The sequence below is a fragment of the Geotrypetes seraphini genome, chromosome 13, assembly GCF_902459505.1.
Source record: "Geotrypetes seraphini chromosome 13, aGeoSer1.1, whole genome shotgun sequence".
In the NCBI taxonomy this organism is placed as follows: domain Eukaryota; kingdom Metazoa; phylum Chordata; class Amphibia; order Gymnophiona; family Dermophiidae; genus Geotrypetes; species Geotrypetes seraphini.
In genome coordinates this window covers 59,109,106-59,122,216 of record NC_047096.1, presented here as the reverse complement: position 1 = coordinate 59,122,216, position 13,111 = coordinate 59,109,106, and positions in this window count along the sequence as shown.

Here is a 13,111-nt window from a genome sequence, read left to right as displayed (position 1 = left end):
TATTGGATTACACCCTCTGGCCAGTCTGGATTTCAGGATATTCAAGATGAATACACATGAAATACATTGGTGTAGCGAGGGTGAGAGGGGCTGAGGTGGTGTCACCCCTCCCCCGCCCCCCACTCCTACATGTTCCTTCCCTGCCCCGCCCACTGTTGCGTGCATGCGCTGTTTCCCTTCCCTGTGTAACATTCCTGGTGTGAGCAGCAATCCCTAACCTGCTGTCATGCCTGTGTGGGCTCTCCCTCTGACATCATTTCCTAGGCACAGGTCCAGAAAGTGACATCAGAAGAAGAGCCGACGCAAGCACAACAGCAGGTTAGGGGGTTGCTGCTCACTAGTAGGAATGTTACAGAGGTACGGGGAAGGAAAGCAGCACGCGTGCATGGCAGGGAGGGGGGTGGGGATGCCACTGATGAAATACACCTGCAACCTCTGCCTCTGCTGTACGCAAATCTCTCATGCATATTAGTGTGGATACCTGAAAGCTAGACTGACAAGGAGGAACTTCAGGACCGACTTTGGAGTTCTTTTACTACGGTGCGTTAACTGATTTAGCGTGTGCAAATGGTTAATGTGCGCTAAATGCTAACGTATTCATAGAATATAATGGGTGTGTTACCAATTAACGCGTCTTAGTAAAAAGACCCCATTGCCTTAATGTTTCCCCTCTCAGCCTAGTCAGCTTATGCTGATCCAGTCCTGCTTTGAGCCCTAATAAGCAGGGAGATGTAGTTCGAAGGGCTGACTCAAGGGTATCCAATGACCTAGGCTTGGGGATTTCAACCCAGTCCTCATTGGCAACCTGGCCAATCAGATTTTCAGGATGCCCACCGTGAATCTTAATGAGATAGATTTGCACACACTATCTCCTTTTTATGCAATTTATTGTGGGTATCCTGAAAACCTGACTGGGGTTGAAAATTACTGAGCTAGGCAAGCCTTCAGTTGAGCATCCCCAGGGTGGTTCAAAGCTCCTCCCCTTCATGTAGCCCATTGTCTTGTAAAAATCTGGTGACATTTTGAGGATAATGCATCTAGAATCTTAGATGTAATCCTGGATTCTGATTTAGAATTAAATCATCATATATAATTCTTTTTGTCTTCGACAGCTGAGAGCTATAAGGTCTATCTGGTCATAATCCAGTTTTTGACTACTTTGTCAATTGATATTATTTTCATATTTGGATTACTGCAATTCTGTTTACTGTGGAGCATCTGAAAAGTTGTTCCAAAATGCAGCTGCTAATCTTTTCAGCTAGAACCTTTGAAAAGGCTTCACCTCTTTTATTCAAATTGCACTGGCTTTCAATTAGATGCACGATTAAGTTTAAGGTATGTTTCATGTCTAGTACATAAGGCTTTATATGATAATGCTCAATACCAATCTCTTTGATGTGTTCCGACTACAGTAATTTTATTACTACACAGAGTAACTGTAGCTTTAAACTTCAGTTTCCAACCATTTTTAGAGTAATTAGGAAGAGTGAATTGGTACAATCATTTTCATATCAGGCAGTTCAGAAGTAGAATATTCTTCCTTTGGAAATAAGAACTCTGAATTCCTATCTTTTTTTAAAAAAATTTTAAATACCTACTTTTTAAATAAATATTGTGCTTGATATTTTATCTCTGTGCAATAATTTTTAAGTATATATGCTCCCTTTAATGTAGAGTTCTTATTTTTTTATTTATATACCACTTATATTTTAAGTGGTTTACATTCAGGTACTTTATCATATTTCCCTATCTGTTCCAGTGGGCTCAAACTCTATCTAGTGTATCTGGGGCAATGAGGGGATTAAGTGACTTGCCCATGGTCACAAGGAGCAACGAGGGATTTCAACCCACAGCCTCAGGGTGGCTCTAACCCCTGCGCCACACACTCCCACTGTAATCTACTCTGAATCTGAATTGAAAAAAAGCAGAATATAAGACTACTGATGAGAGTAAGGTAAGGAAAGGAAAATCTAATCTAAAGTCCAGCATCTTCCCTTCCCTTTCCCCCCCCCCCCCCATTGCCATACCCTACTCCCTAACCTCCTTTCTGTATCCCTTCCCCCTCTGCCACTGTCATTCTAACCCCATCCTGCACCCTTGGCTGCTGCAGAATGAAAATCAGTGTAACACAAGGCTGGAGCATAGACCCACTCTCGAGGCCTTTTGCAACCCAACTCTCCAAAGCAAACTTCCAGTTAGAGGGAAAGCGATGAGGTGCACTTTAACGATGGTCTGTGTTAAAAAGCCCCACACCATGTTGATGGTAGCATTTAACTTTCAAACATTTTTATTGATGACTTCAATAGAGTACAGAACAATGTATAAAAAATCAACAAGAAATACAAAATAATATAAGTATTATAACTTGTATAAAAAACAGTCATTATCAAGTTTGATGCTAGTGTATTCCCATCTTTATACCCTACACCCCCCTCTAAGCCCTTCCCAAATCACTGAAACCACATACTGTCCAAGGACCTGGGTTCTTAAGGTCCCTGGAATATAAATATCAAGGCCCCCCTGAGAGAAAAATACATTTCACTTAATAGAGTAAACCAATAAGAACCAAAATACTCCTGAAAAGAACAAAATAAACCACCCAACAGTTCCCCACCCCTCCCAACCCTAAGCAAGAGAAGGAATCTTGATATAACAATAAAAAAAACCCTGAGATATTTGATACCCAGAACACAGTTTATAAGTTAGCATGGTTGAGAACTAAACTACAAGCCCTGATGGGAAGAGCCATAATATAGGGCTCCCAAATAGCCCAAAACCTCTTCTTCCTCTTATAGGTCTTACAAGCATCTTTGGCTCCCATATCAGCAGCTGATGCATCAAGTTTTCCCATTGCCAATACAACAGGGGAATAGATTGAACCCACTGTTGTAAGATACATTTTTTTCCAACAATACAAGCTTTTTGAAGAAATAAGCTGGGACCTATGGATTGGCCAGGTCTGCGAGATATTTTCCCAAACAATACTTCCAATGGAGTAGGTCCTAATGATTGGTGTAATAACTGTCCCACAAAATTGTAAATAATTTCCCCAAATCATAATATAGAGGAGCAGGTACTTAGTGAATGAGCGAAGGTATTTTTATGAGTGCCACACTTGCTACAGATTGCTGATGGAAACACCCCCCCCCTGTGAAATAATTGCAACTGGGGCACGTGGAGGGGCATAATAAAAAAAAATGTCTAAGTCCCCTTTTGGCCTAAGGTCTTAAACGTTGAAAGTAGAAGCAGGGAAAATGTCCACTATCAAAAAAAAGTCCAAAAGGAGTTTTTTTTTGATAATGGCCTGCCTCTACGTTCAGCTGTTTAAATGCCCAGACCACCACTATGTCTAAACTTATACCATATAATCAACCTAAAAAAAGCCTAAGCCCCAAACGTCCAAAACAAGGGCTTTTAGGCAAAGGAGGAGCAGTCTTTCGCCTAAAAGCTGGATTTGTAACCGGGGTCTGTCAAAAACAACACCGGTTACAGAATCCACCCCCCCCCCACGACATCGGGGCAAGTGGGAGCCCAAGCCCTTTTGCCCCGCGGCACCCCCGACCTCCCTGACACTATTGGGGCAGGAGGGAGCCCAAGCCCTCCTGCCCCGGGCACCCCCGAACTCCCCCACAGGATCGGGGCAGGAGGGAGCCCAAGTCCTCCTGCCCTCGACGCAAGGGCTTCCCCGAACCCCGATGGCCCCCCCCTGCCGACCCATGACCTCCCCACTCCCACCCCCTTCCCTGTACCTTCAATAATGTTGGTCGGACGGATGGGTGCCAAGCCCATCCGTCCGACAGGCCAGCCATCCGTTGAATGGCTGGCCTTAGGACCTGATTGACCCATGCAGCTCAAATCCTGCCCACAGATAGGGCCTGAGACGTCTGGGTCAACTGGAATAGGCCCAGTAGGCTTAGGCCCCTCCTGTGGGCCCCTATTCCGGTTGGCCCAGGCGGCTCAAATCCAGGGCCTGAGACGCCTGGGCCAATCAGGTCCTAAGGCCAGCCATTCAACAGATGGCTGACCTGTCAGATGGACGGGCTTGGCACCCGTCCGTTCGACCGTTATTGAAGATATGGGGAGGTGGGGTGGGGGGGTCGGGGGGTCAGCGCTGGGGGGGTCGTAGGTTGGCGGGGGGCAATCGGGGTTCGGGGGGGCCCTTGCGTCGAGGGCAGGAGGGCTTGGGCTCCTTCCTTCTCTGATCGTTGTCAGGGGGGGAAGGGTGGATCGCGGCAGGGGAGATGAGCCATCTCTCCTGCCGTGATCATTACTGTAGGGGGTAGGCAGGTTGCTGGGGCCGCTGAGCTGATCGCAGCAGCCACGATCAGCTCAGCGGCCCCTTTTCGGCACTTATACATGTTTTGACTTGGTCTAAGTCAAAACGTATAAGTGCCAACTAGGCAACCTGCCTAAAGTTTTGGTTATACCTGCTGCACGCCTAGGTCTAGGTCGGCCCACCTCCCGCCCACCGCCTGCCCTTTCCCCTCCTCTAAAAACGCCTCTTTTCTCTCTGTGCATTTAGAGGCAGGGGAAAGGCCTAAGCTGGTTTTAGATACGTCTAAATCCAGCTTTGATTATGGGTACTTGGATGATCAGGCTTTTTGATCGTCCAAGTACCCATTTATGCCACTTTTTAGAAATTTTTTTTTTGATTATGAGCCCCATAGGCTCTTAAGATGGTACAATATTGGGGAGCCTATTAATTTATGTAATAGGGCAGCAATCTGAACAAAGCGATAAAAGCTGGCAAAACCCAGAAAATTCCTGTTTTGTTTTGTTTTTTAAGAATATGGGATTTTCCATTCTTTTAGAGTTTGAGTTTTCTCTGGATTGGTCAAAATTTCTTGCTCAGAAATTATATATCCTATAAATTTTACACTTCTATTTTTTAGGTTTTAATTTCAGACCAGTCTCTTTAAGGCAGGTAAAGACTTTGTCCATTCTATCCAGGTGTTTCTCAAATGTATCAGAGAAAATTAGTATATTGTCTAAATATAGTAGCAACAGTTCATATACATTTTTATCTAGGACAGTCTCCATTAACCTTTGAAAGCTTGCAGGTGCATTGCACAATCCAAAAGGCATCCTCATCCATTCAAAAAGCCCGAATGGAGTTGAAACAGCAGTTTTTCCTATATCCTCTGGAGCCATACCCAGTTGAAAGTAGCCAGAGATCAGATCCAAAGAGGTGACCTAATGAGCCGACCCCAGTGCATCTAATCGATCCAAGGTAGAGGATAGGCATACTTGATTATAATTGAATTTAGCTTCCTATAGTCCACACAAAATCTGAGGCTTCCATCTTTCTTCTTGAGGGCTACTGCAGGGGAAGCCCAGGGACTGCTACTTTTCCTTAGAATTCCCTTATTTATAAGCTCATAAATATGTTCTTTGAATTCCTTGAATAGATGTGGGGAGACCCGTCTTTATGGTAAATTAAAAGGTGGTGTGGTCCCAGTATTTATTTTATGCTGGATAATATCTGTAAACCCAATATCGCTGTCATTCACTGAAAAAACTCCTTTCTGTTTCTTCAACAGGGTAGTCAATTTGTTTCTTAGCCTACCTTCACAGGGAGAATCTCTTCTTCCACATGCTGAGAGATTGGAGAAACTGGGTCTCTTTTCCCTGGAGAAGAGGAGACTTAGAGGGGATATGATAGAAACTTACAAGATCATGAAGGGCATAGAGAGAGTGGAGAGGGACAGATTCTTCAAACTTTCAAAAAAATAAAAGAACAAGAGGGCATTCGGAAAAGTTGAAAGGGGACAGATTCAAAACAAATGCTAGGAAGTTTTTCTTTACCCAATGTGTGGTGGACACCTGGAATGCGCTTCCAGAGGGCATAATAGGGCAGAGTACAGTACTGGGGTTTAAGAAAGGATTGGACAATTTCCTGCTGGAAAAGGGGATAGAAGGGTATAGATAGAGGATTACTGCACAGGTCCTGGACCGTTGGGCCGCCGTGTGAGCGGGCTGCTGGGCACGATGGACCTCAGGTCTGACCCAGCGGAGGCATTGCTTATGTTCTTATGTTATCTTCCAAGGTCTCAACTTGATTTACTACTTCAAACAGTTTATACAATTCGGCCACTTGTATATGAGATGGAAGTATATCTTTACTACTTATATTAATCATGCGCACTGGGACTATACTTCTTGTAGTGTCAATAATGAACTTGCTACTATAATTCCCAGCGGTAGATTCATGGCTTGGGTATCAGTCGGCACCATATCACACAAGGACATATTTCTTACTTTGTTGGAGTGCTGGTCTAGGTCCTGGCAACTCAGCTTCAATGCCAAAAAATGCAAAGTCATGAACCTGGGCAGCCAAAATCCATGCAAAACTTACACCCTTAATGGCGAGATCCTAACAAGAACTGAAGCAGAACGAGACTTAGGGGTGATCGTCAGTGAGAACATGAAGACTGCCAATCAAGTGGAGCAAGCTTCATCCAAGGCAAGGCAAATCATAGGTTGCATACGCAGGATTTTCGTCAGCCGTAAGCCTGAAGTCATTATGCCATTGTATAGATCCATGGTGAGGCCCCACCTGGAATACTGTGTGCAATTCTGGAGGCCGCATTACCGTAAGGATGTGCTGAGACTGGAGTCGGTCCAGAGAATGGCCACCCGGATGGTCTCGGGACTCAAGGATCTCCTGTACGAGGAACGGCTGGATAAGTTGAAGCTGTACTCACTCGAGGAACACAGAGAGAGGGGTGACATGATCGAGACATTCAAGTATCTCACGGGCCGCATCGAGGTGGAAGAAGATATCTTCTTTTTCAAGGGTCCCGCGGCAACAAGAGGGCATCCGTGGAAAATCAGGGGCGGGAAACTGCACGGGGACACCAGGAAATTCTTTTTCACTGAAAGGGTGATTGATCGCTGGAATAGTCTTCCACTTCAGGTTATTGAGGCCAGCAGCGTGCCTGATTTTAAGGCCAAATAGGATAGACATGTGGGATCTATTCACAGAGAAAGGTAGGGGAGGGTCATTGGAGTTGGCAGACTAGATGGGCGATGGCCCTTATCTGCCGTCTATTTCTATGTCTCTATACCCATCATGACAGTGGGAAAGAAACAGAAGTGTTGGATATGGCAGTGGAAGGGAAGGTACAGATATGGAAAATAAATGTGAGTATGGAGAAAGAAGAAAATGTCAAATGGGAAATGGGCAGGAGACCCTGGTGAGTGAATTAACAGAATACAAACAAAAACCAGAGTCTGGGACCAACATGATTTGAATACTAAAATGACCAGACAATAAAAGGTAGAAAAAATAATGTTTTCTATTTTGTGATCACAATATGTCAAATTTGAAATGTGTTTCCTACCAGAGCTGGTGATAGACTGAGCGTGAGCTAGGACCTAACAGAGAGGAAAAGTCTTTTTTGTCTTATTTACACCACAGCACCGGTGTAGCTTTGGAGAGGGCAAAGGGGGGTGAGGTGGGTGAAGAGGCTACAAAATAAACCCATCAGGATGTTTGAACTCTTTGAACCCCCCCCAAAAAAAAACAACAAAAAAAAACCCCGCCCAGTTGGGCAGGAAAAGTGAATCAAATTAAATCGAAAAATCAATTCACTCTAAATAAGTCCACATGAAAAATCAATTCAGTAGGCCAAATTGAATCAAAAATGTTTTTCCTGAATCAGGCAGCACTAGTGCGCATACAGAGAAGGCAGGAAGTCAGGGTTTTCCTTTTTTTGAGTTTGTTGAGTAGAAGGTCCCTGCACTGAGTTGCTGATTGCCTTCCAGAAGAGATGAGATTGAGGCCACACACCCAAGGTACCCAACGCAAGAATGCAATGAGCTAGCAAAGATACTGCCTCTACCATACCCTGTGTGCACACAGACTATGACAATAATAATAATGTATCTCATCTGTTATTCATGTATAAGTAGAGCTGTATTGTAAAGTTAGACTCTGCCTATGATTTACTAAGATTAAAGGATTTACGCCCACTGTGAATGCTCTGCCCTCATTTTATGTGGGCATTTGTTCATTTTCTTGGATAAGCACAAGTTTAAGTGTTTATGTTAAGATGTATAAGTAAGGTGTGCTCTGTGGATTTAAATCCCCAGAAAGCTTTGCTTCTCCCAGAGAAAAGGCTGCAATCACAGAGCTTAACCCCCCCCCCCCCCTTCTTCAATTTGAGAGAGAACAGTTGCCATATTTATAGAGGACTGTCTGGGTGCCTAGATGGACTTTCCAAAACCTGGTAATTTGTCCAGGTTTTGGAAAGCCCCAGCCTCCCGGCCGCATCTGGAGGGGCTCTAAGCATGCACGGATGATGTTCCATGCTTTCTTGAACTCAGAATGTGTAATCATGATCTTTAAACTTCTTTTTTCAATGTTGTTTTGGGTTATAGCTTTTGTATTTGTTTTTCTTAATGGTCTGCTTGTGTCGTTTGCATTTTATTATGTGCTGTTATGATCCACATAGTTTTCACATGCAGAATACAAATGAAATGAAATAAATGTATTCAATTAAATGCTGATTTAGCGCACGCTAATTTTGTTTTTAAAGTATTCAGCTAAAAGGGTGGCTGAAGGGGGAGGGTTGTTGTTTTTGGCTAGGTAGGGTTTGGTGTCTATGAGTTCTTTTAGTAATTGGAATAGTCTTGGGCTTCTATGCCTATTTGGTTTGTGTAGTATGTCTTCCTTTTTCCTTTTAGTTGTAGTTTGTATTGTTGGTTTAGTTTTTTTCCAGTGTTGTTTGGATAAAGGAGACCATCAGCCAGTAGAGGGAAGCATAGATCCAAGAATGAAAAAACCAGTGACTTGCAGTATCCACAAAGAAGTGACTGAATTGAATTGTTCAATGTATCTTTGTGCTGACTTTTAATTGTCTATCTTGTTCCCTCTTTTCATTTTATTTTTATTTTCCCTTCCTTCTCTATTTCAAATATTTAATTTTTACATGTTTCTTAGAATAAAAAAGTATAATTTACATTCTACTACTACTTATCACTGAAAGGTGTACGCAGCGCTGTACATTTTGACATTTATAGATGGTCCCTGCTTCAAAGAGCTTACAATCTAACTTGGACAGACAGACATGACATATAGGGTTGGGGATGCAGAACCTAAGGTGAGAGGAGTTAGGAGTCGAAAGCAGTGTTGAAGTAGTGGGCTTTTAATTGGGCCTTCAACAGTGCCTGAGATGGAGCCCGGCATAGGGATTTGGGTAGCTCATTCCAAGCATTCGGTGCAGCAAGGCAGAAGGAGTGGAATCTGGAGTTGGCAGTTGAAGAGAAGGGCACAGATCGGAGGGACTTACCAGTTGAGCAGAGCTCACGGGGGAGGGGGGAATCATAGGGGGAGATATGTAAAGAGAGATAGTGAGGGGCAGCCGAGGGAGTGCATTTGAAGGTAAGAGGAGTTTGAATTGTATTTAGAAACGGATGGGAAGCCAATGAAGTGACTTTAGGAGAGGGGTAACATGAGTATAGCAGCTGTCCCAGATTGTCCCCCACCCCCACCCCATTCCTTGAGTTTACTCTAGCTGTGTCTGTTTTAAAGCTTCTCCTCCCCCCCACCCCCACATTTTTTAGTGTCTTGGATTTTAATGTCTATCTGATTGGTGTACTGTAGTATGTTTTTCTTTTAGATTTTTCTTGTATTGTTTGTTTAGCTTTCGCCAGGCAGTTTTGTGTGTTCTTGGTTACTTTTTCTCCATTCTTTTTCAAGCCGTCTGCATTGCCTTTTGAGTTGAAGTTATTCGTTGTCAAACCATTTGTCTGATCATCTGCAGATTCTGTTTTTTGTTTGTAATTGTGTCATATCATCGAGAATGACATGGGGGAAAAATTTATCCCTGTCCCCTGACCACCTCCCTGTCACTGTCCCATCCCCGCGACCACTGGTCCCACCCCATCCCCGCAACCACTGTTGCTGCCCCGTCCCCACGACCACTATCCCCGCCCCATCCCCGTGACCATTTCTCGTTGATATCGTATGGCAGCTTTGATGTGAATTTCTTTATGCCACAGGATGTGTCTAGGTAGCTCAGGCCTGGGAGGCTCAGATCAGCTATGAGTGCTTCCAGTTCTTGAAGGTCTCCCAAATCCATCAGCTTGTCATGGTCTTTGTGATGAGCTTTGGAAAGTTATCTAATCTCTTCATTAATGCTTGCTGGATGGCTGCCGCTCAAGTCTTTCCTACATCTGCTGGAACAAAAGATTAGGTACTAAACTTTGCTAATCTTCTTTCTTGTAAATCCACACTTTATCCGAGACCAGTGGGTTATTTCCGTCTACCTGCCAGGTTTTTGTAGGAAGCCTCAACATTTCAGAGACTTAAACCCTTCCCCCTCATACCTCATCACTGTGTTAGTGCCTCAGTTCCTCAGTCAGTCTAAAAGCAGCCAGGAACATCTATACAGGACAAAAACAAGAGAGAGAGGAGAATGGGGAGAATTCCCCAAGTAAATCAATTCTGCTCATATCAACAAATGCAAAAACAGCAACAATGAAAAATGAGAGAAAAGCTTAGGAAACATAAATCTGAACGATAATAAAACAGTGCTATAGGGAGATACAACCTGCACTGTCAGAAGGGAGTGCCTGAAACAGGGACCCTCCCAAACTAAATGCTAAACCCATTCTAATGGCACTCTGATAAAGGCTGGTCAGAAAACAGAAATCCAGCTTACCATACTTGTAAAGGCAGACAATTGGCAAATCAGCAAAGAATAGGGTGGGTTCCCGGAATAAAGTGTAGATTTACAAGAAAGAAGATTAGATAAGAACATAATCTTTCGTTCTTGTACAATCCCCACTTTATTCCAGGACCAGTGGGACATAACAGAGCAGTCCTGATGAGCCCGCTGCCAGAACAGAGGCACCAAAAGCAGCATCCTGCTTGGCTGCCACATCGATCCTGTAGAACTTGGTGAATGTATGGAAGGAGAACAAGGTAGTGGCCTTGCAAATCTTGTCCAAAGAAACAGCCAATGAAACATCTCTAGTTGAATGAGCCTGCACCGCAAGAGGGGGATTCTTTCCAGCTGCCACATAAACAACAAAAATAGCCATGCGAATCCACCTGGAAATGGTAGCCTTAGAGGCCGGCCTATCTTTGTGGGCAGGACCTGCCAGAACAAACAGGTGGTCATAGAGGCAAAACTCTTTGGTGACCTCCAGATACCGCAATAAAATTCTGCGCACGTTCAAAGACCATAACACACGGTCCTGCTCCCTTGATCCAGAGGAAGCAAAAGCAGGAAGCCAGACTACAGATTTACAACTGTTAGTTTTGCCCTCAACACCGGATGCTCATCTAGTGGCTATGAGAGAATGCACTTTTTGGGGGCAAGGCCCCAGAGATTTGGAATGGGCTTCCTGCATGTTTGCAGGAGGAACATTCCCTAACATGTCGGGAACAAAAATCTCATGCATGTCGGGAACAAAAATCTCATGCACAAATACAGGATGTCCGGGGCGGTACTTGGAGAGACCTCCCAGGAAAGAGACTTGGGAGTTCTGATCGACAAGTCGATGAAGCCATCTGCACAATGCGTGGCGGTGGCAAAAAGGGTGAACAGAATGCTAGGAATGATTAAGAAGGGGATCACAAACAGATTGGAGAGGGTTATCATGCCGCTGTACCGGGCCATGGTACGCCCTCACCTGGAATACTGTGTCCAGCACTGGTCGCTGAACATGAAGAAGGACATGGTACTACTCTAAAGGGTACAGAGAAGAGCAACTTAAATGGTTAAGGGGCTGGAGGAGTTCCCATACAGTGAGAGATTGGAGAAACTGGACCTCTTCTCCCTTGAATAGAGGAGACTGAGAGGGGACTTGATCGAAACATTCAAAATACTGAAGGGAATAGACTTAGTAGAGAAAGACAGACTGTTCACCCTCTCCAAGGTAGGAAGAACGAGAGGGCACTTTCAAAAGTTGAAAGGGGATAGATTCCGTACAAACGTAAGGAAATTCTTCTTCACCCAGAGAGTGGTGGAAAGCTGGAATGTTCTTACGGAGTCTGTTATAGGAGAAAACACCCTCCAGGGTTTCAAGACAAAGTTGGACAAGTTCCTGCTAAACTGGAACGTACGCAGGTGAGGCTGGACTCATTTAGAGCACTGATCTTTGACCTGAGGGCCGCCGTGTGAGCGGACTGCTGGGCAGGATGGACCACTGGTCTGACCCAGAAGTGGCATTTCTTATGTTCTTATGTTTAAGTTACAATTAAAGACATATCTATTTGAAAAGGCCACAGAGGGTAAACCACTTAGATCTGTAATATGTTTAAGCGGTATAGCAAATATTAATAAAACATAAACATAAACCTTCTTTGCAAACTATATTTTAATTTATTTTAATCCTTGCTTGAATATATGTTTAAGTTGTAATTGAGATGGATTATAGCTTTATATGTGTTATTGATGTGGAGGGGCATAATCAAAAAAACTGTCTAAGTCCCTTTTTGGCCTAAGGCCTTAAACGTTGAAAGCAGAAGCAGGGAAAGTGTCCATAACTAAAACAAACGTCCTTGTTTTGATAATGGTCTGCCTCTACCTTCAGCTGTTTAAACGCCCAGCCAACCACTACATCTACAAGTACACCCCCACGACGTCTACACTTATACCCCATAATGAACCAAAAAAACGCATAAGCCCAAAATGTCCAACACAAGGGCTTTTAGGCGAAGGAGGAGCCAGTCCTTCGCCTAAAAGCTGGATTCTGTAACCGGTGTCTGTCAAAAACACCAGTTACAGGATCCCCCCAAACCCTCCCCCCACACACACACATCGGGGCAGGAGAGAACCCAAGCCCCCCTGCCCCGGGCACCCGCGGCACCCCCGATGATATTGGGGAAGAGGGAGCCCAAGCCCTCTTGCCCCGGCGAACGTGCCCCCCCCCCGCCGAGTACGATCGGGCCAGGAGGGAGCCCAAACCCTCCTGGCCCCAGTGACCCCCCTGAGTACGATCGGGCCAGGAGAGAGCCCAAACCCTCCTGGCCCCAGTGACCCCCCCCCCCGACTGGATCTGGCCAGGAGAGAGCACAAGCCCTCCTGGCCCCGGTGACCCCCCCTGACTGAATCTGGCCAGGAGGGAGCCCAAGCCCTCCTGGCCCCGGTGACCCCCT